Source organism: Ptychodera flava, assembly GCF_041260155.1.
Source record: "Ptychodera flava strain L36383 chromosome 23 unlocalized genomic scaffold, AS_Pfla_20210202 Scaffold_24__1_contigs__length_23054250_pilon, whole genome shotgun sequence".
Taxonomy (NCBI): domain Eukaryota; kingdom Metazoa; phylum Hemichordata; class Enteropneusta; family Ptychoderidae; genus Ptychodera; species Ptychodera flava.
In genome coordinates, this window is record NW_027248278.1 from 10141874 (window position 1) to 10163928 (window position 22055).

Sequence of the window (22055 nt, forward strand, 5' to 3'; positions counted from 1 at the left end):
ATATTTTCAATTGTACTACCTGTTCAGCATCATCTGCCTTACTCAAAAGAGGACAAGTGAAACAGAAATGAAACAAAGGAAAGGGGTGTATTCAGTTTTTTATGTTGGGTCCTTGTATCATACATGTGTATGGGTTACTGCTGCAGATTATTGTTGTGACAGTCCACTTCATGCTGACAACATTATACATTATATCTGTCTAAAGCTCTATGGCTGAAAGGAAATTCAAAATGAGAATTCTAAAACCGAGTTACAGGTAACATACAATACTGATCACCTTACAATATCCGTGACAGAGTATATGTATATTTGGAATTATCTTTGACTCCGTGTAAGTTCTCCCAAGTGAAATGGTAAACAAACATTTTGTATGATGTGTTAAAACAATACCATTGTTTTATATTTAATAATACTACAATGGGAGGAAATTTTAAAATCCTTTCAATGCCACTGCCCTGCACTCATGTTGACAGTTGCGGTTGCAGTAGTATAGGTTTGTACTGAGGTAGTATGCACCTCAAAAGTGAAAGACTTTAACTTTTGCTCAAACTTTCCTCAAGGTTTATTTCAACCGTTCTCTTTCAAAATCAAGAATAAAACCCAGGGTCATTGTACAAAATTTGCTACTGGAGAAACAAATAACTCAAGATTTACCGATATTTAAAATTTAAAATGGCTGCCATCCCTGCGTTAACACTATGGAGAAAATAATTTTTTTTGATTTTGAAAAACTGACATGGTTAAAGTTTTCCGTACTCAAAGAGCTTCACAATGAAAAGAATTGTGAAAGTTGGAAAGTCTGAATATCTGTCCCAAGGCGCATTCTACTGTCATATATGGTGGTCTGAGAGTAAAGGTTCGATTATAAATTAGTGAAAATGCTTGAAACTATAGTCTTTGTCTTGAGCATGGTTAGGGTGCATTTTTAAACTCATTACTTTATATATATCAGTGTTCTCCACAGCTTTTAAAGAAGAGGTGACCAATTTACATGCTAATGTACAATTTGCATATTCTTTTGCAGGTAAAAGTCATTCTTTTGCATTGTTATTAACATATGAATAGAATGCTCTAAATACAGAGCCTAGTGGTTCACTCATCAAAATCCTCTTGTAGAGAACACTTCAAGAGGATTTTGATGAGTGAACCACTAGGCTCTGTTTTTAGAGCATTCTATTCATATGTTAATAACAATGCAAAAGAATGACTTTTACCTGCAAAAGAATATGCAAATTGTACATTAGTATGTAAATTGGTCACCTCTTCTTTTAAAAGCTGTGGAGAACACTGATATATATCTAATAACAATGCCTGTATGTATGTAAAAGTTAACCACTTATTTCACATCATCAAGAAATCTCCCAGACCTGACAGTAACTTGAGTGTTGCATCGCTGCAGTCTATCGGCAAAGTTTTGTACATCCTCTTGATTATTTTCAGAATAGAGGTTCATGTTGCAGCCGTCAGAGAGATTACTGTAAAATAAATAATATTTAAACAGAACAGAGAAAGGGCAAATGAAACAGTCGGTAAGTTGATCACCAGTCTGAAGCTTTGTGTTCTAAAAAACCCGCCAGCTGACTTCTGACAAAGGCTTTTGGAGATTAACATATTGCCTATTACATACCGCGGGGTAGTTATTACCATTACATATTTAACCATGTTAATATTTTAAATCATTATTAATATTGCATATAAAAATTAACCTGCTTTCACCTATAGCATAAATAACTTTTTTTGCATTAACATTCTGTTATTATTGATAAAAGTAATATTAAATCTAAAGTGGTTGAAGTTTTTTGAAACTGTTTTTGTAATCTGTTATGAATGCCTGTCTGCTAACATGATGAAATACAATGTATTTGCTATGTCAATTCTTCACAAGCATCTCCATAATCCCCACAAAAACCAGGAACATTGCAGAGTGTAGGAAAACACAACTCTGCTAAGTGGCAAGGAAGTTCAAATGACAAACCTGGCAATTCTGATGGTTTGGTCATGATATCCCTGTACTTTGATCAATTTATTGACGTCATCAACGATGACCACATTGATTGCAGACAGGTCAAAACACTTGTACTTCTGTGCATAATCCAGTGTAATCCCTGGTGTACCTATGATGACAGGAGCTGTGATTGGTTGTCTTTTTGGCCCTTAAAGAAAGAAAAGTAATTAAGAATACTTGAGGAAAGCTTTGTAGATCTGATTAAAAGTAAATGCTTCATGAAAATCGTACGTACTGAAACTAGCATTATTTGATCTGCAGCGTAGTGTTGTATAAAGTTGCTTTGTAGAATAAAGTAAATAACAAGGCATGTGAATTTTGTTAGTATCTAAGCTAACTAAACCTGGCATCTTTGAGAATCTACATTGATAAAGTTTCAAGGATTGATACTATTTCAACACCAACCCTTATCATCACTCTTTTCATAAAACCTAGAAATTACAATAACAAATATTGACATACATTTTAACTGTTTATCATGTATTGTTAGTACAACAACACGTCCAAGACAGCGGAGATGTTCTGCAATCAGTTTGGCAGAGTTCTTAGAGCGGAGCCAGGATCAATATCTGTGTGGAAAACAAACAAAATACCGTCAAGGACAGTGTGCTCACATTCGGTTTGAATTGGTCCATTTGAGAAATATTTAAACCAGAAAACAACAATGACAAAAGCAAATAAGGTCTCCAACTTAGGTGCTGGAGTTCATCTTTAGGAACATGCATATCAACTTCTATAGCAATGGGAGAAGCAGATCCTAAATACATAAGCAAATGTCAACAACAAAAAATAGCCAGAGAAGGCTTGATAAAAGAAAAGGTGGGAGCGGTAAAAAAATGTACAAGGGATCTGGTAAAAAGTAATGCTACCTCATCAATCTTCTAGACTCTAGCCCCTCCTGAATATCAAATGTTCCATCCCTTGGTATTACATAACGCCAGATGACAGGAAATGTATTTAAAACCTTGGGGAGTTTTACTTAATTGGATGAGTGTTATCATTCTAATGTAAACAGCACTTAAGTTAGTTACAGATAGTGAAATGCCTCCCACTGTGGGCGGTGATTACGACATCTGGAATTATCCTGGATCCAAATTTGTCATCAGTTCTTGTATGTCTTACATAGAAAGTTGCAAAAATTGGTCCGCAATGAAAAAATTCACCTCAGCTTTGTTTTCTGGATCAAATTTCCTACAAATTGATACCAAATATGACAAAATTATGTTCACAGCCTTCAAAACTGTCTCACAACATATCCTGGGTTGGTGTAGGTCATTTAAGGTCACAAACTGAGAAAATTACCTAAAATATACAAATTTCGGGGTTTTCCCAACACTTTGAGCAGAAATTTGTCTAATAACATCCCTCGGGACTTTATACCAAATTACAAGCTATCAAACAAGTAATTTTGAGAACAAGTTTTCTTGACCAAAAATGACAATATTGTCTTAAAAATACAATTTGTATATTTCAGGACAATTTCCACATATCTAACTATTGTCATCTCTGTAGGTCTGTATACCACATATAAAAGCTGTCTGTCCAGGGGTTTTAAAAAGAAAATACTTTTTAAGATTTTTTGACCAAAAATGACAAAAATGCTCCAAAATAGTATTTTCCCAATTTTGTCATAATTTCAACAAATTAGAAGAGTAACACCCTCGCAAAGATCCAACCCAAATTTGAGAGCCATTGGGCTGGCGGTTTCAGAGAAGAAGAATTTATACTGAAAATGAGAAAAATCACCAAAAAATTCAGCAAAAATACAAAATTAATGATATCTTCACAATATTTGTAAAGCTGTATAAGGTTCACCTAAGGTACTTGCACACAAATTTTCAGAGCAATCAAAAGAGCAGTTCTTGATTTTATTAATTCTTGATCATTTTCACATTTTGTAAGCTCATTTGCATAATTTTGGCAATGCAGACTTCATTTGAACAAAATCCCATCTATAGCCCAGGATGCATCAACACACCAAATACCAAGCTGAAACTGTGCAGCGGTTTGCATGTTTTTGATGTTCACGGACATACTGTACGTACATACATACATACATACATACATACATACATACATACATACATTCACACATACATACAGACACCATCGACTTCAGCTTATACGATAAATTCACATTGGTATAACCAAATGTGAGCTAAAAATTATATTGCACGTAAACAGAACTATTGATTAGTTATATCTTATGGACATGCTTCTATAGAACTATTTCAATACAAGTACTTCACACAAAACACCATTCAGCCTAGCCACAGTTTTTATCAATAGTACAATTTCAATCGCACTCAACAATGCACAGCAAATGTGTTGTACATACCAGGCAAAAGCTTTTCATTTTGAATACAGAAAATGCCCTCACTCAATATTTGGACTGCCGATTTCTGGTTGTCCCTACTGCTTATTAACACACTGCATGTCATGGCAAATAGAGTGAATTTAAACTACATGAGCTCCTTCCTTAATGTTTGTTACAATACTTTCTCTTCACACATTTTGATTGGTTCTTGTTTCTCAGATTTCAATTCCTATGAGTGTCATGTACCATTGTTTGTATGTTAGGTATGTAAAGGTTGATTGGTTTACACAGGATAATAAAGTCAAATTGTCCTTGAAATTTTCATAATTCTACCATTGAGGTCACTATAAGTCATTAACGCTTCCCAAACTTGACACATTGAATCAAGCAGGTGATAAAGGTCTGCCAGTTTTGATGTTCACAAAAGGGATCTTGTAGAATGTTAACAAAAAAGTGTTGACAAAGATTTGCTTCTTCTGGGTTGATACTACTTTATTGAGCAACCTTACACTTGGTGAATTTTGGTAGGATATGAAATACATGCATTCCCGGCTGAAAGTGACATCCACTCTCTAAATTTGATTCAATTGGATGAAATGCATCTACTGCATGGAAGCTAATGCTTGTGTCTAGAACTGTTATTATTTTATTTGTCAGATTTGTGTACATCCAAAATATTAGTCACACTATTTAGAATTAGAGTTTGTCACATGGCAGAGGCAAGTGTAGAGTGAACTAGCAGATTTTCATAATTTCCAAGTTTAGTTTGCGCATAGACAGGGTCCTTTTTTTATTATGGTTTGCGCCCTGAAAGATTATTACTACAAAAGTACGCTATAATGCTCTTATGAAAATTTCTAAAAAACATATCGGGCCGCTATTTCCCCCCTCCCAATTTAGCGATGCTTTAATCATGCAGATTTCTTCTTACCCATGATATCATGAGAACGGATCTCCCTTCATAATAAGATGTGATTATCAGTAACATGCTTGTAGTGTTGACCCACAGACAAAAACTTGAAATATTACACAAATGAGAAGAAGCAATCTCGCCTGAGGATATGGACTCCTTGTATACATCATACGCCACAAATCCATTACCATATTCCTGAAAGATAATCAAATGATGTCAGTCAATCAAAATTTTGATCTCACCGTGGTGATTCTCAGTATCTTTGAAGTATACAAGTGAAATGATATTGTATTGTCATACTATTAAACCATTCACTTTAGCAGATTTCAGAATTGAACAACTTTCTACAGTAGCAAGTTATTCAGTTTCCTTTCAAAATTTTTAAATTTATATATATATATATATATATATATATATATATATATATATATATACACACACACACACACACAGAGGTACTGCCCCAGTCAAACTCCTTGCCTGACACTCTTGCCGGAGCGGTCACGCCTCGTGTGTGTGTGTGTGTGTGTGTGTGTATAAAGAGAATTGAGTGGTTGTACACTGTGAATGAATTATGGGAGTAACATTTACATATCAAAAAGCTATTTTCAGAACAAAAACCACATAGCCAAAGAAAAGTAACCTTTGATATGGGCATGCATTATCATTTACTGACAAACAGAGCATGGATCAATTGTAACATACATGGTAGTGTTTCAATACAGTTTCTCATTTTCCAATGTAGCCCTTGCAAAGACATGAGTGATAAGTTGTGTACTTTTCACTTGATGTATGGTATATATATACAACAACTATCCAGTCAGTTAGCAGCTTTGTGGTTCTTTTACATATTCTGTACAGACCATGCCATGGTGTTCAAATGATTGTTCAAATTTACCAGCATTGTTAATTCCCCAAATCCTAATGAAATATTTCCTTGACGGGAGAAGAAAGATATTACAAAACTACGATGAACTTTGTCAACACTCTGAAACACAATACTATTTCATCCTAAAAGTCAGACTGCAGTTACACCAAAACACCTGCAAAGTAGCAAGTAGCCAGTACAACACCCACATACATGTAATGACACTTATGATCTCCATCCTGAAATAAAATTTGATTTCATACACTTCACGGTACTGTACCTAAATTTCCATGTGTAGGCTAATATGATCCTTACAGTTCTCATCATAATGAAAAGCAAGATATGTTCCATGATGAAAATCGTCATTATCTCTCCTCTTGACACTAGAAGAAATGAAACATCAATTTTACAGAAAAAACTTAGTAGAAAGGATGTAATGGTGATTCATGAAAATAGTCATGCTTTCCTTTCTTATTTTTCAACTGTATAATCTATCTTTAAACTTTTACCAGGAATTCTTATTTCATTATTGGAGACAAATAACCTGGATGATGTCTATTTGCATAGCCAGTGTTGGAACCTCATGTTTTGTAGAGGGACTGTGGATGGAGCAATATACAGATGTTGTGGCTTAACATCAAATGGGCTATGTTAACAAATTTCAAGAATTTACTTCATTTGCATGGCCAAATTATTACTGAGACAGTGACAGAACAGTTGTTCAATGAACTTTGTACATTTTGTAATTTCAAAAGTAAATTCTGAATAAGAGCTATGTCAGATTGCATCAGGAAGAGGTTTTTGCACAAACTTTATAATCAGTTGCCAGGGCTCGCGTTAGCGCAAATTGTTTACGTTTTCACGCAAGACTGTGGTGATTGCACGCAAAAAAATACAAGTTTTTACGAGCACTGCACGCAAACATTTCCCCTATTGTGTCCGGTAGATTGGAATACCCTAAAGGCGATGGTGACTATTGCCAGCTATAAATAGACATTGACAGTAGCTAGGCAACCATATATCTATATTGTGACTCCACTTGCGCCCCTGATTCTGAGGTAAAAGAAACAATATTGCAACAGGTCATGGGTAGTCAGTCTGTAAAAAGTTGCCTAAAATGTTGCAAAGTTGTCACTCGTTGTAAGCGTAGACGCGTGCATGATGTTAGCAATTATTTGATATGCAAATGACGGTACAAATTTGAAAAAAATGTAAAAATTTGGCCGTAATCAAAATAACGGTAAATCATTTGTACTAAATCATGGCAGGAAGACAACTTTCTCTGTTTGACTTTCACGTTTCTAAACGACGCAAAACAGGATCCCCAACAAGAGAACCTGAACAGAATCAGCAATCTCAGGAAAATAACCGACAAAGCAATGCAGGTGAGACGAGTCAGACAGGGGTTAATTCACGTGTAAAGCGGTATCAGCGGGACTGGGAGAAGCAATTCGAATGGTTGACAGTAGATGATCCGTCAACAGCCACACCGAAAATGATGTGCAGTGTATGCCTTCGCACAAAGAAAAAGAATAGATTTACATCGGGATGCAGTAATTATCAGAGGTCAGCTCTCGTTTCCCACAATGAAAGTAAAGATCACACTGAGTCACTGAAAGAGCTCAAACTGAAACAGAATTTTGTGGTAGCGACAAAGAATGCCAGCAAATCTAGTGATGATACAGTGACAGCACAACTACGTACCGTGTACTGGCTTATGAAGGAAGAGCTTCCATCCCATTTATTTCCAAGTTTATTAAACTTACAGCGAGTAAATGACTGCCCTGCGATAGTCGGTGCTAATGTTTACAGTCACCATGGAATTGTTTCGGAAATGCAAGATTGCATTGACACCGTCATTAAAGATGAAATCAGCGCGGAAATCGGACAGAGTAAATTTGTAGGCTTACAATTGGATGAAAGTATTGATATTGCCGTTTTCAAGAAATTGGATCTGTACATGAAATTAGTGTTAAATGGAAAATCCCAAACACGTTTCGCTGGGAATATAAATGTCACTGATGGGAGAGCTGAAACCATTTACCTTGCAGTTTGCCAATATTTTCGAGACAATAATATACCTCTGAATAAATTGGTCGGACTTGGTAGCGACGGAGCAGCTGTTATGACAGGTCAGAGAAGTGGCGTTGGCGTGAGAATGAAAGCTGACGTTCCATATCTCATCCACATTCACTGCCTTGCTCACAGACTAGCATTGGTCAGTTCGCAAGCCGCGGCATCAGTAAAGCTGATTGAACAATATCAGGACACAGTCAATCAAGTGTTCCATTATTTTGATGCATCAGCCCAGCGTTACGAACGATTGCGAGCCATGCAAGATGTCATCGACAGTACGGAAGTGAAATTGAAAAGGCCGAGTCTATTGACACCCGGGTGTCAATAGCCATATAGAGCTTCTCCTGGCTATTGACACCCGGGTGTCAATAGCCAACCGGCCTCTATTTGGCTATTGACACCCCTCCCGTTTTTTTTTCGCCAGTCGGCCTCCAAATTTAACCAAACTCAGCTCAGTTATTCTGAACAACATATATTCTTAATAGAAATCCCAAAAAATCCTTCGAAAAAGCTTCTTTGGTCAGCATTTTGCGGTCCGATAGTGCTACTGCAGGCGGCCTCTACCAATGGGTGTCAATAGCCAACCGGCCCTCTATTTGGCTATTGACACCCCTCCCGTTTTTTCGCCAGTCGGCCTCCAAATTCAACCAAACTCAGCTTACCTATTCTGAACAACATATATTCTCAATAGAAATCCAAAAAAAATCCTTCGAAAAAGCTTCTTTGGTCGTCATTTTGCGGTCCCATAGTGCTACTGCAGGCGGCCTATACCAATGGGTGTCAATAGCCAACCGGCCCTCTATTTGGCTATTGACACCCCTCCCGTTTTTTCGCCAGTCGGCCTCCAAATTCAACCAAACTCAGCTCAGTTATTCTGATCAACATATATTCTCAATAGAAATCAAAAAAAAATCCTTCGAAAAAGCTTCTTTGGTCAGCATTTTGAGGTCCGATAGTGCTACTGCAGTCGGGTACCAATGGGTGTCAATAGCCAACCGGCCCTCTATTTGGCTATTGACACCCCTCCCGTTTTTTCGCCAGTCGGCCTCCAAATTCAACCAAACTCAGCTCAGTTATTCTGATCAACATATATTCTCAATAGAAATCCAAAAAAATCCTTCGAAAAAGCTTCTTTGGTCAGCATTTTGAGGTCCGATAGTGCTACTGCAGGCGGGTACCAATGGGTGTCAATAGCCAACCGGCCCTCTATTTGGCTATTGACACCCCTCCCGTTTTTTCGCCAGTCGGCCTCCAAATTCAGTCAAACTTAGCTTAGTTATTCTGAACAACATATAGGTCTACACCAATGGGCCATGTACAATAATCTTCACTATTTAAGTTTCATGATATCAAGTCTACTTCTTATAGGCTAGTACTGCAAACCAAGCTCACCAAGAATTGCTTCATTTGATGTATAGCTGCATGCTTTTAGGATGAATTTACCCACTAATCGTTGCATTCTTTGAAGACTTTCTAAGTATCAACATTTTCCCCCGCATATTTTTGCTCTGACGTATAATATGATTCCATAATGTCAAATCATAATCAGTTCCTTTAATGTTTGCAAGATTTCCAAAGATTGCTTTCATGGGAGCAGTGTTCTCCCCAGCGGACAAATAGCGCGGGCGGTGCCGCCACGCTTACGGCCACACCCGCCACGCTTTAATCAAGGCCGCCACGCTTACCACTTGGCCCGCCACTCTGTGATCACGGCCACGTTCTTTGTAAATTGTAAAATCTTTTCATTTTCACGGACATTCGTTGTTTGAACGTCCTGTTCATTGTCCTCTTTTTTGTTTACGTTCTATAGGCCCTAATTATCACGTTTACACTTCGTTTTGTCAAGTTCAATTTCAAAGAATCTTAATTTTGAAGGTGTTATAAACGCAATTTGATGGTGTAAACCGTTTACTGACGTAAGTAAAAGACGTTCAATAAAAGACGTTGTCACCGCGGCCAGCGGCAACGCTGATTACTTGGCCTGGGGGTGACAAGGATGGCGGTAAGGGTACGGGTAAAGTACTTCAAAGACTTTTCGTTCGAGACGTGTTTTGAGTTTTATTCATTCGTCCTGTCATGGGACTAGTTGTCTTGAGATTTTTTTCGCGATTTTAATAAACTAAATGTCAGATCGGTTCGATAAATGTCTTTCGTCAAAACCTTGCGTCGTGTATTGTCAAAATTGATCGGTGTGTTTCGAGGGCGCTCGTGCCGATCCGAGCACTGTATGACTGGAGGAGAGTACTGGAGAGTACTAACTAACAGTTCAAAGTGAGAACGCAGAGATCGTTCGGTTCGGCGTGGTTTCTGATATCTCTCATCCTTTCAGGGAACAAATGTAGGTCTCCTATTCTAGAAAGTTATTTTTAAGTTTCAAATGCCACCGTAACTTGTGAATGTTGATAATTGCTATGTCTCTCTAGAATCTATCGTGCAGGCAGCGGCCATTTTGTTTCATGTCTGTTTACGTTTATGGCTGTAGGGCTTCGATAACAATTTTCACTGGAACGAACGGCTACAGCGTTTTGTAAATCATCGTCGCATTCCTTCGTTTTACGTTTTATGGCAAATATTGCCAATCAACCGAAAATAACAACTACAAAATTATATTCGCGGTGTCATTTTTTTGTGGCTGGTAAGATTACATTAACTTTCGTGTCACAACCAGACCCAAGGAGGCAAAAACTTGGGGGTAAAATCGAAGTGTCCGGGATACTTTTGTTATTGTACAAAGTGACCTTTTCGTCTTTTCTTTTAGGAATGCTATGCAGGGCATGTCAGAAGTTCAACATTAAGTTTTTGATGTCCTCTGTTTGAGAATGTTAATAAAAATACTGATCATGTAAAGCAAATGCGTCTTGTATTAAAAGTAAGATGTCTTCAGTGTAGTTGCAGTTGCAAGTAGAGATCCCATGATACATATGCAAAAATCATGCAAATGATATGCAAATGATATGTAAATATTATGCAAATTAGCCGCCACCCTATTTCAAAATCCTGGGGAGAACACTGTGTGAGAAACAAACTGTCAAATTTTGATCTTATTTCCATAAAATGAGTATGGTGAGAGAGATTACGTGACGTCCATTAGCCTAGATACTTATCACTGATGATTATTTATTTTTAACTTCACCGATCGTCCATTTTTTGTATTTTTCAACTTTCTTATTTACTATTAAAATATTAGACTTCTCTTCATTAATTGACATTTTCCATAGTTCACAATACTTATTAGCAATGCATAGCATAGACTTCATTCGTTTTTCATTTGTGCCATAAGGACTACATTATCAGCAAAAAACAGGCCACTTATGAGTTCTGAATTAAAGTATACCCCAAGCAGTGATTCATTAAGCAGCTTCTTGAATTTATTGATGTACACTAGTACTGCAACTAAAATTGGGGCTTAAACACATCTTGACACCCTCATTTTGGTCAAAATTCTTTCAATGTCATCAAAAGAGAGTTTACTTTCAATATGACCGTATGTATGTTTTTAATCACACGCCACAACTTCCCTTTGATTCCATTGTTCTACAATTTGTACCAAACCCACCTCTCCAAAAGCTGTCACAAGCTTTCCAAAAGTCTAAAAAATCAAATGAAAATTTGACCAATGGTTCGCCCATTTTTCAAAAATCTTTGAATTTCACCAAAATATTTAATTCAACTAAATTTGTTACCTCTTTTTGTATGATTCTATTGTACATTTTTCCAATAATTTAGCCCAATAAAATACCTCTATAATTATTGAGATTTCTGGTATCACCTTACTTATGTAGTTGTTTAATATTTTTCCCCCATTCTTTCCTTCACCCACTTGTCTGTTTCCTGCTTGATTTCTTTCTTTCATTTATTGCCATTTTAAATTCTGTACAAAACACGGTTCGGATAAAGTTTGTATTTGTTTCCTACCAAAAACATTATGGTAAACTATGATATTCTTCACATCATTGGTGCCTGCATAGATAATGAATGTTATCATAATCCCTCATGTAGACTGCCATATTCTGTACTAGCTCCATTTTTCACATCAGGAATGTATTGAAATAGTATGTATGATTGACAACGAATAAAACAGGAATGAGCTCACTGTAAAAAGGAAAAGGGAGAGTGTACTCACATTGTTACACAGGGTAAATAGCTTTGAATAGCTTAGGGAACCGTGTGTCGATAGTTTTGATATAATTTGGAAGATGTAGGCAAACAATTGTACTGCACATCTCATTTAAAAGTTCACAGTATTCGATGTTTAAGAAAAAACAATTCCATATAAAATATTTGTGGCATTTTTGTGATCTTATGCTGATGAATATTATTTCAATTGGCTCCTGCTGCATAGCTTGGTGACAATTTAAAGTCCTTTGCATAGGACTCTCAATACCAAATAAGAAAGACTGTTCGAAACGAATCAAACACAAACGACACAAAAAAATTTTGGATAGTTAGGTGGGGAGCCTCTTTCACTTCTTTACATTCGATTTTACTACTTATTTCTGCCTAGCAGACTTAAGTCGAAAGTGGGCAAACCCGAGAATACCCTTCAGTATCCCTCATCTATCATCACGAAAGCAATAACAACCATCATTACAACAATACAAAAAAGTGGCGGGAAAACATGCTATGGCTATGTAAAACTCGAGTCACCTATCTTTCCTTATGACTAAAACAAAAATCAGGATCATCGGATCCGACACTCCAACCAATCAAATCGCTTGAAATAACAACCAATCACACAGAGCCTTAATGTGATAACCGACCAATCACAACACACTCCTATAACGATAGACTTCCTATCTATCTACCATAAACTGAGTCTTAATTTGCCTCCTCCGACATACATTCGCTAGAATGTAACTGAATCAACTAGATAGACTAAACCAATCCTCGGACGACGGAGACCCGACATCGTCTATATAATGGACGCATTTAGTTCACTTTCAACTTTAGAGATGAAGTCAAGAAAGGACCGACAAGTGACCAAAAACTCATCGACAAGTTAAAATAAAAAACGATTTTTCGAACTTTCGCCATTCAAACACTACTTTCTACTTTCTACTATCTTTGTAAATATATACAGTTTCGAAATAAAAGAACAGTTTCAAATCAAAATACAGCGACAAAGAGATCTGAAGCTACGACAACTAAAAGTATAAAGAAAGAAACCGACAGGTGACCGAAGTCATTGACAAGTTTAATTTTTTTTTTTGGTTTCCGGCATATGTGACACCTTGCTTCAAGATACGATTTCATTGTCGGCCAATATTTCGTACAGTTTCTTCGTTCTGTTCAGTCGATTGTGTTAATATTCACCAAATAGTAGAAAATGACATTTTGAAGCCCAAACATCGAAAAAGAATGATAATTATCCACCTTATCGATCACTTGTCGGCCCTTGTTAGTATGGCCAATAGACCAGCTTCAATACGCGATTTACTTGTCGGCCAATATTTCGTTTAGTTTCGTTAATTCAGTTCGGTCACGAGTAAATATTCACAAAAACAGTAGAAAATGACATTTTAAAACCAAAACATCGAAAAAGAATGGTTTAAATTCAACTTTTCGGCAACTTGTCGGTCAATAAGGCCAATACAGCTGCTTCAATACGCGATTTCCCTGTCGGCCAATCGTTCTCTTTCTTCAATGCCGTTGTCAATTGCGTTTATATTCACCAAAATAGTAGAGAATGACATTTTAAAACCAAAACATCGAAAAAGAATGGTTTTAATTCAACTTGTCGGTCACTTGTCGGTCTATTGTCGGTGCTTGTCGGTGCTTGTCGTGTTTAGTATGTCCGCATGTTTTTTAAAAGGTTCCGCAACTCGGGTCAAATGTTGTTCGACAAGCTTCGCCCGCGGATAAAATTATTGACCCCGAGCTGTCGATATGATTCTACAACATTACACAGTTACTTTACCCCATTAAAGCTGTACCCACGACAGCAAAAAGTGGGCATTAACTTGTCTGAAACAAGAAATGGACAACGTAACTTAGCTCCGTTTTGAAGTTATTCGACTAGGGTCGCGGGCCGAGGGGTGTCAATAGCCATATAGGGCAGCTCCTGGCTATTGACACCCGGGTGTCAATAGACACTCCGAATTGAAAAAGCCGACGCCTGTCCGATGGTTGTCACTTGACGCTGCGGTTACGTCCATCGACAAGTGCTGGCCTGCTCTATGTGCCACGCTCGAAAACGACGCAACTAACAACGCGAAAGCTCACGGAATTCTTAACAAAGTGAAAGAATATTCATTCGTCGCTGTTACCTGCCTACTGTTAGACATACTTCCCGTAATCTCACGGGTCAGTAAGACTTTCCAGACTCAAAATCTCGATTTGGCCGTACCGCGAGTGATAATCAATACCGCGATCGACAGTTTGACGGCAATGCGGGATGACAACAATTTACTTGCGCATTTATCCCACTTCAAAAATAACATCGAACGGCCAGACGATGAGCATACTGCAGCTCGATTCAGAGATGTTGAGATGAGGGATTCAGGCAGAATACGGCAAACCCAATTTGATCACGCGGTACGCCAATTTATCGATAAACTTATCGAAAACATGAACACGAGGTTTCCAGCCATCGTGTTCAATCCTCGACGTTTGCCTGCCGTTCAAAGAGAGATAGGTCAGCATGGCATAGCAGCTCTCCAAACGATCATTGACCATTACGGGCAAGAGAACGATCTGTTTGATGCCGAAAGTCTCCGTACTGACTTTCTACAGTTCAAATACTTCGTGAACGCACATCGGAATCTCCAATTCCCAGAATTTTGTGAGGAGTTGATCACAAATCATAGTGACAACTTTCCAGAATTTGCAACGATCGCTGAGATTGCCCTAGCAGTTCCACTGACCAGTGTTGAGTGCGAACGCGGATTTTCCTGCCAAAACCGTATCAAGTCAAAGTTTCGAAGCCGTCTCGGTGAAATCCGTCTACAAACACTGATGCGGGTATCCATTGAAGGACCAGACATGGCAATATTTGACTTTCGTAGAGCCAGGGAAATATTCCTTTCCCGAAAACAAAGGCGTTAAATATTGATCATGTTACTGCTGCCGGATGTCTCATAGTCATCCTTCGGGAATTGAAAAAGTACAGTCGCTAACTGCTCCAATTAATGACGTAAAATGAATTTGTCTTGTTACAGTTGAACCTTTGTTTTTGCTGCAGTCTATTTCTGAGCAGCGTTCTGAGCGGTGTTTTGTTCGAACTTCATTGCGTTGACGTGTGCGTGACAAAGAGCAAACATTTTGATGATCAAAATAAGACAACGTAGACTGGTTGGAGACGTGACCTGTTGCACATTGTTTTATTGCGCACTTCTTGTGGGTTTTTCCTTGTGTTTCCTGTTCCCATCAGCTTTAAATTGAGAAAATTCGTGAAAATAAAAAGGTTGTTGAATGAATTGACTGTCTCACTATCTACCATTGCATGCTGATGCGAATGTACCGTCCGGTATGTGGTGAGGTCATAAAAATGAGGCGATTCCACTTACGCTTTGGGGAGGGAGGCGGTAGTCAGTGTTTTTTATTGCACTCAAAGAAATTGCGTCTGCACGTAAAAAAAATGTATCCGTTGCGTGCATTGCACGTAAAAACTACAAAGCCTAGCGCCAACCCTGATTGCTTAAAACAATAAAAATACATCATCGTAAACCATGTGCCCCTTTACGGCAACAGCTTGACGCTGATTTTTGTGGAGGTCTGCTGAGCGGAAACCTTGCTCTGCTCACGAGAATGTAAAAATGATACAGCAGACATTTATTCTGCCACAGAGGGCGCACTCACTATAAGCTTGTGTCAGTTCACCAAATGCACTCACCATTGTCAGTACATGAAGCCATCATGGTCAGTAGCTGTTAGGCTGAAGTTTGTATCTGTGCAATAGAGAACAGTAAGTAAGGAAGTGGTGAGTAATTTGGAAACACTTGTGAAAGTTTAAAGCACTGTGTTTGTAACACCAAATCCTTGAAAGAATCAGTTCAGACAATTAAGAGATTTCTAGATATAATTTGGCAAGGTCATATTATTTATCCTTATGAAACAAATGCTGCCTTTTATGATTTACTCCAAACTAAAAATTAAATCATACAATTTGTAAAAGATACACTGGTGATTCGAATATGTAAGCCTCATCAAATTGTACCGGGGTCATCCTTTATTTTGCAGCTCATTATTTTAGACAATTTCCCTTTGACCTTTAACCTGCCAAGTTCATATGTCACCATCAGGTCATTGGTTAAACCTACCGAGGCATAACATGTCCCATATGTAACATTTAACCAAAAGTTGAATGTTTAATGATTGAAGGCCCCCCCTGAAAATTTACATATATTATAACATATTTACATATATATTTTTGACAGACTGAACCTGCTCCAGTGTAGAAATACAACATGCTAAGTAGACGAAAATACACAATAGGTTTTGGCTCACTAATCTAAACCTAACTATCATTGTTTTTTTCAGTCAATTAATGACACTAGTCATACTTATCCCCTCTCTCCCCTTGGCCTCTGGCAGGGCAGGGCTAGGGCTGCATTTTAAAATACAGAGGAGGGAGCTGGAGATATAGTGATCAGAATCTTTGGGGTTTTTTCAGACTCAACCTCAGTACCCAAAAAAGTTTTCAAATCCCCCTCAAAATAATCACAAATTTTCAGGTCTATCCCTAATCATATAGCCAAATATCTATTGGGGGTTGGTGCACACAAAAAGAAACAAGTATGTCAGGGCTCGAAATAATACCTGTCTGCCTGTCCCGGACAAGTGAAATTTGGCCTGGGACAAGTAGTTTTGAAAAGTACTTGTCCAAGTTGACAGGTAGATTTTTTCAGCCTGCAACCAGTATTTCAACCTATTGACTACAGCAAATATTCATAAGTTTAAATTTATGTACCTTTGAAAATTTTGAAAATCATTGTTTGGTTATTTACCTGTCAGAAAAAGTAAAAGAAAGTCACGTCACGTCTCAAATCTCTTAGATTGGGAGATTCTCAGAGCCATGGCATGTTACGCCATTTTGCATACAACACACTAAACTAATTAAAAATGACATTCAATTTCTCTGGACATTGTCTCAGGTGAGTTGAAATTAGTATAGTTTCTTAGAATAAATTATGCCATTTTGGACAGGTACTTTTCTCACTCGGACAGGCACTTTTGAATTTGACTTGTCCAGTGGACAGGTGGTTGAAAAAAAATATTTCGAGCCCTGAATGTACAGTTCTGCACACGGATGTTCAACACTACCCTTTTATGAAACATGCATAAATATGCTGGAGTGGTTATAGAAATGTCGACAGCTGTTCATAGAGCTATAAATCCTAGGACAAGTTCTTTAAATTGTTTCATTTTCATCGTAGGCAGTAGCAGGGCAGTAGCTGTAGTAACTTTGACAATTTTGACAATACTTATGTTCAGTTTATATGACTGCATTCTTGTTCTACTCCCAAAGCATATTGAGCTGTCCGGTATTTCAGCTTGTCAACACAAACCTGTATATGTGTACTGTGCATTTGTATCACTGACAACGAAGGGACAACGTCAAAAGATTCATGTATGATAAAAATGTTAATTCTTTAAGTTTTATACAAAACCCCAACCCTCCAATGAAACTTAACTGTTGAATGTTAATCAGAGGTTCAAATTATTTCCTTACCGCAATACTTCCAATCATACTTAAACATACTCAGGATGGGTGATATTGCAAAAGACAACATTTTCAAATGAAAAACACCTTTATTTCATTCAAAAAACTTCTCGGTCTTTCACTGTGAATATATCAAAATATCAAAGTATCTCAATCGACTTTTACCACAAAAGGAGCTAAAAATGCGTAATTCAAGTTACTACGCAATTTTATAGAATTCTTAAAGGGACAAAGTCGGCCATTTTTCACGATTTTTTTTTGATACAAGATATTACATTGTTTGACATGTTGAAAGATACTGAATGAATGGGTGAACATGCATATATTCGACCCCGGTTTTAGTCATGATACATGAGACCATCGCGAAAATGAATTAATAGTTATGACCATTAATTCATTTTCATTATGGTTTCAATTAATTTGTCCAAAACAGGGTCGAATATATGCATGGTCACCCAATTATTCAGTATTTTTCAACATATAAGTAGTATCTTGCATCAAACAAAATTCATGAAAAATGGCCGACTTTGTCCCTTTAACCAAACCAAACCACGATACCGTTATATTGTTTCTGTTGGAGGGAAACTTTTTGGGTTAAAACCCCCACCCAAAACTTAAAGAATCAACATTTTCATCCAACATCGATATTTTGACGTTGTCCTTAAATGACTTTCAGTCTAGACTAAATTCAATTATCACCAATATTTACATACGCAGGCTTTGTTGACAAACTGAATATTTGTGTATTTCACCATGCTGAAGGGAGACAGCAAGAAATACTTACTGTATTTGATATAATGCATAGGAATATTGACAAAACATAATCAACAGTTACAGCTTCTTCTCATTAAAAGGTCTTAGTTGTTACTGTTTTTCTTATTTTAGATTTGTTCAAAATAAATCATGAGATTGCAATAAAATGGTTCCAGAATTGTTTGATTATTACTAACATTAGAACCGTTGGATGACAAGAAAATGTTATTCATTTTAATTTGTAAAAGAAGGAAATTGAAATATTTTCAGATCCCCCTACACCAAGAGCAAAACCTTAAAGTCCCCCTCCTGAATCCACTAGCTCAAGAATTTTCAAATATCCCCTGAATTCATCCAGTCCTCCTGCCTAGTATTTGTTAAGGCAGGCTTCAGCAGCATGTTCATTATATCAATTATCATTGTATGTACAACCACAGACCATTAGAGTTTAAACAACCACAACCTAAAGTTAAAATAAAACCCAGCAACTGTGTGGTATTGTAATTATAGCTCCATAAGCGGTATCTTTTGGCCATTTTTTTAGAACTTTTGTTTTGTGGTTTGCCTGCACTTTCTGCATTGAATCCCTAACCTGTAATTTAATGCCCAGTATTTAGCATATCAACACAACCTATATGAGTATAATCCCCATTGTTATTGTTGAAAATTGTATTCAAATCCGGACTAGAATTCATTTGTAAACAATAAACAATGATCACTACACATATACAAGCTGTGTTGACAAAAGAATACATGAAATTTCAGCATGACAAACGGATTAGGGTCAGACAGGGGAAGTTGATATACAGAAGCAGGATACTGAAAAAATTGCTACAAGTTACAGCTTATGTTCCTTTAAAAAAGGAACCTACATATTCATGAGGTATTAATATTCATTTGTTCATCTGCATTAATGAGACAACTGCGCATGCGTAATTCTCAACGCACCCGCGCCGACAGAGCCACAGAACTGTTCACCTAAATTGAAAACACCACATATTCGCATTTTGCTCACCAGCGGTACAAAGTTGCAGTGAATCAGTCTAAGCTATTCACCACCTTAATTGTCCTGCAGAATTTTGTACAGCAATTCAATCTAAGGATTTTCACCATAAAAAATGCTCTTATGGCAAGTTCACAGAGCAACTATATCAGTGACAGTGTACATTTGCATGTGCAGGCTGTGGTCGCCAACTTTATCAAGCCACAGCACTACCACTACCTGCAAGTTAAGAGACCTGAGTTTCTGTAACATGTAACATGATTATTCCAGGCGAATTCTGCTAATCCCGATACAAATGCTCCGTGCAGATGATGAGAAATAATCGACTATCAAAAAATAAGAATGACTTTGAAGTTTTAAACAAAAAATGACACAGGTGAGCCTGGTTCATCAAAAAACAGGTCTTCTTACACAGAATAAAGCCAAATTTCACAAACCCTCTAATCGGATTAATATGTATATGTATTGTTATTTTCATATTTAACTGAGGGGCAAAACACAAACAATAGTAATTATAATGAAAAAAAAGCGGTACTTTCTACTTACTTAAAAACATGCAAAATCGTCTTCTGGGCACCGTGACGAATGTGAATGAAACTTCAGTGCTGGCTGGAAATGTACGATACTTGGAAATGTCAACGGAACTTTTACCCTCTAGGTTTGTGAAGAGTAATACGAGGTTTTTCGTCATTGGCTTGAGTTCACACAGGTCATAGTTATCGTTATTTACATCTCGTTATTTATTTCCCATATTGTGTGTTGTCCGCCATTTGTAGTTGTTGTCCGTGCGTTCGTACATACAGGAGGGGCATCAGTAACAGATGTATTAACTTTGTTGTACAATTTCCCGTAAGGCTGTAAAGCTAAGGACTTGGTTCAGATATGACATGTCCAAGAGCCCATTTCACTGTACACAGATCTAGATGTATTACTTTGAAATACAGTCAATGGTCACCGCCGTGCACCGTTTCCGAGTATCTTGCCTCGCACTCGCAGCATGCCCAGTAAACTGCTTGCCACAGCTACAGTCCCCTGTGGTCGATTCCACAGGCACTTATACCGTCGATTCCGCTCTTGGTCTATGCGCCCCATAGACGTGTGTACATATATATGCCTTGGAAAAACCAGGCATATGTACACAACACGTCTGTGGGGCGCACAGTCCAAGAGCGGAATAGATCACAGGGGACCGTGCTGCTACTAGTGCTTGCCCAGACTATCGATTGTTACTCCACATGCTAAACTTGTCCGAACTCAAGTCTCATTATAAATCTCCTTCGAACTCGACTAAGCTTAGTCGAGTTCGCAATATGACGGCGCAGTGGAATCTTCTACCATACTTGCACGATGAAACTGGAGGTCACTTTTCTAACTCTGAACCCGGAGCCACGGCCCGCCGCCCACGGGCCAAACAAGCGTCTATGGAATCATTGACGTCGTACGTACATGGTGCACCGGTAAAGAAGCTGCAGCACTTTAGGTAGTATTTTGCTTGGGTTGCCGCGCCGCGGTAAACTGTACTGTGTAACACCAGGCCTTGTCCAAACCTCTAGCGGACGCGGATCACTGTCCGTGCAACTCAGCTCCAAGTCTATGGACATATCAAAATTAAACAGAGTATATTGGAGGAATAAACCTCAACAGACTGACGCGTTGGTGGCCGTTGCGTAGATCGTCGGGTGAACGCTGGCCAGTAAACTGCCGACAAAGGTCAATCGTCTGCTGGCATCTCGACTTCGTCTTTACACAGGAAGAGACTTCGTCCATACTCGGATCAGATACTAGTCAATACGTCGCTCGCAGAGACTATAGACCCTCAAGAAAAACGTTTTTCTCGAGCACAGTGGGACTATCTCGAGGGTCTATGCCCTCACTAAAGACGTGGAAGGTGTCCCTTTGAAAGCCAATCATTCAAAGTAGACCACACGTACGTATCTCAATTACTTGGGGCGGAGTTAACAGTATAAATATGGTAGTGAATAATTTTCATCGCGTTAGAGGGCTTAAAGAAACATCGGCGTGTTGTAGCTAGTTGGAGGGCTGAGAGAAATCGTAATCATGTGACCTCTAACACGTAATGTGATTGGACAACATATTATTTGCATGTTATTAAATATTCATAAGGGTCATGGTGGGGTTAGACTTGACTGGTCCCCGCCAGCTCCTCAGTGACAAGCACGAAGATGACCGCCATGTATCGAATTACGAAATCTGATTGGTTGAGACATGGGGCGCTGTCATTGAGTCGGGCTTCATGTTCGCTGCGCTGATCACTGCGTCTCACGTGACTAGACGTTTGTACTTCCTTGTCACTGCGAGGCGGTAGTCTGGTTCCCTGCCCCCTTTCTACCGCTGGCTGCGCTACACTCACGAAAAGGGTCAGGTATGCGGCAGCCATTTTGCCCAGATTTTGGGCAAAATGGCGGATGCGCGTGGCGCGTGATGTCAGGCTGGAATGT

The 22055-nt window shown here is 38.1% G+C and overlaps 1 long non-coding RNA gene across 1 annotated transcript; it reads right to left on the minus strand.

Moving 5' to 3' along the window:
* Positions 1–1220: 1220 nt before the first annotated feature.
* LOC139124639 (uncharacterized) lies at positions 1221–21542 on the minus strand. Its single transcript, XR_011549994.1, has 4 exons — positions 20143–21542; positions 2468–2574; positions 1976–2153; positions 1221–1475 (listed from the first exon to the last, which is right to left on the minus strand). It is a non-coding gene; the product is annotated as an uncharacterized lncRNA (long non-coding RNA).
* Between the last annotated feature and the right edge of the window lie 513 nt (positions 21543–22055).